The sequence below is a fragment of the Austrofundulus limnaeus genome, unplaced genomic scaffold, assembly GCF_001266775.1.
Source record: "Austrofundulus limnaeus strain Quisiro unplaced genomic scaffold, Austrofundulus_limnaeus-1.0 Scaffold898, whole genome shotgun sequence".
NCBI lineage: Eukaryota > Metazoa > Chordata > Actinopteri > Cyprinodontiformes > Rivulidae > Austrofundulus > Austrofundulus limnaeus.
The window spans coordinates 129,137-132,008 of NW_013953300.1; positions in this window are offsets into that span (position 1 = coordinate 129,137).

Consider the following 2,872-nt stretch of genomic DNA (forward strand, 5'->3'; position numbering starts at 1 on the left):
TATTTAAACGTTAATATTTAAACGTTAATATTTAAACGTTAATATTTAAACGTTAATATTTAAACGTTAATCTTCAAACGTTAAAATTTAAACTTTAATATTTAAAAGTTAATATTTAAACGTTAATATTTAAACGTTAATATTTAAACGTTAAAATTTAAACTTTAATATTTAAACGTTAATCTTTAAACATTAATATTTAAACGTTAATATTTAAACGTTAATATTTAAACACAAATTAATGATAAACGAAGATTTCAAAATAAAACGAGTTTAAATGAAACAAGTTTAACTTCAGGTTTTATTTCAGTTAAAGAAAAACGTTTTATGAGAATAAAAGAACTCAAAAGTTAAACTAGTACCTGGTTCTGGTTCTGGTTCCAGATCTGGTTCTAGATCTGGGTCTGGTTCTGGTCTCTACGTTCCTTCAACTTCTGGGTCTGTTTACAGAAGCAGAACCGAATATTGTCTTGGATCAGAGAAAGTCCATCTTTGCTGATGAACGGTTTCTCTTGGCTTCTGTGTTTGGCAGTAAAAGTACACAGAAAGTACACAGAAAGTACACAGAAGGTACACAGAAAGTACACAGAAAGTACACAGAAAGTACACAGAAGGTACACAGAAAGTACACAGAAAGTACACAGAAAGTACACAGAAGGTACACAGAAAGTACACAGAAAGTACACAGAAAGTACACAGAAGGTACACAGAAAGTACACAGAAAGTACACAGAAAGTACACAGAAGGTACACAGAAAGTACACAGAAAGTATGGTGTGTTTACAGAACGCACACAGAACCAGCAGAACTTCCTGTTTCAGAGAAAGTTTGGACCCTCAGAGACATAAACAGGAAAAAACCCATCAGAACCAGGCAGCAGGACCGGACCAGCTGTTCACGCAGACCAGGGCTCCAAACAGACCGCAGAACCGGACCCTCCCGGTTCTAGGCTCCGTTCTGTGATGCTTTAGAAGGTTTAAACGGTCTCAAAACCAGATCATCAAAGACCTGGAACTGGGTCAAAAGTACAGTTCTGCAGTAACAAACGGACTTGAAGGACTGGTCTGTAGTTCTGACCCGGGTCCACTCAGTCCTGCTGAGACAATGAAACCAGGTCCACAGACTGGTCCACGTGCACAGATCCTAAACCTGGGTTCATGGACGTGCAGGTTCTGCCAAGATCTGGTCCAGAACCCTGAGGACTCAGTGAGACTCTGTCCTGCAGACCCAGGGAGGACTTTGGGACAGACCAGGTTCTTGTCTCACACAGAAAACCCACAAGACTCAGAAAGCAGCTGAGACCAGAAACCTGATCCAGATCAGGGAGGGACCTTCAGTCCATCCTGATCCAAATCTGGAAGTACCTCGAGGTTCTGGTTCTGGTTCTGGTTCTTTGGACCGTCCCTGTTGATGAGTGAAGATCAGGAAAGAAACTGGGACCAAACAAGTCCTCCTGTAGAAACTGATCCACGAACTGATCTGACCCCAGATCAGCTGCTTCAACAAATCAAGACCAGACCAGCATCTGACCCTGACCCAGATCCAGAACCAGAACCAGAACCAGAACCAGAACCAGTCAGAAACTTTAAACTAATCATTTATCCTCAGGTTGAAAAAGAAATGAAAACAGAACAGGAAGTGAGAGCAGGGCAGGGGGGCTCACAGGTGAGAGTGGGCGGGGCTGGAGCAGGAAGTGGTTTATAGAGCACAGGAAACAGAAACAACAACAACAACAACAACAACAACAACAGCAACAACAGCAACAACAACAGCAACAACAACAACAACAACAACAACAACAACAACAACAACAACACAAACAGAAACTTCAGGTTCTGCTCAGCGTTGTAACAAGAACCAGAACCAGAACCAGAACCCAGACCCTCCTGAAGGGTTCAGACTCTGGAACACCTGGGTTCTGTAAGATCAGTCGAGACCTTAAAATTAAACATATGGTATATGGTTGTAATATATAATTAGTGAAGTATGGCAGGTCACTATGTCATAATTAACCATGTATGGCAGGCTGTTTTGTGTTGTGTCATATAATTTCAAATTATGGTTAGCTGTAGTATTATATGATTAAATATGTCAGGCTGTTGTATCCTATAATTACCAAAGTATGGCAGGTCATAGTATCATATATGAGGTATGGCAGGCTGCTGTACATTGTGTCATGTATAGTTTAAAAATATGGTTAGCTGTTGCATTATATGATGAAATATGGCAGGTGATTGTGTCGTAAAATTAACAAAGTAAGGTAGGCCATTGTGTGAAATAATAAGGCAGGCTGTTGTATCCTATCATTACCAAAGTATGGCAGGCCATAGGATCATATATAATGTATGGCAGGCTGTTTTGTGTTGTGTCATATAATTTAAAAATATGGTTAACTGTAGTATTAAATGATTAAATAAGGCAGGATGTTGTATCATATAATTAACAATGTAAGGCAGGTCATTGTATTGCATAATCAAAAAATATAAAAATGTATTTATTTCCTGGTCTCAGTTTAGTTCCTGCTCCACTCGTCAATCCTCCGTTCAGATTAAGAAATCTCAGAGAATCGGGTGTAAACCTGACAGAGACCTGGTCCAAAGACCTGCCGGGCTCAGAGTGTCAAACTGACACTTTGATGATTACACACAGCCTAACGAGCAGCAGACCTGGGATTACACAAACTGGTTCAAGCTGCCAAATAACTCAGGTCTGATCAGACGTTCGTTCACGTTTCCTCCTGCAGATTAACTGAACTCTGCAGAAACAGCAGGGATTACAGTCCACGGCTCCACCAGGTCCCACTGAAACACTGAAGGAAACCAGAGGAGTCCTGAAGACTGAGAGGTTTGGGTCGGACCCAATCAGAAACAGAT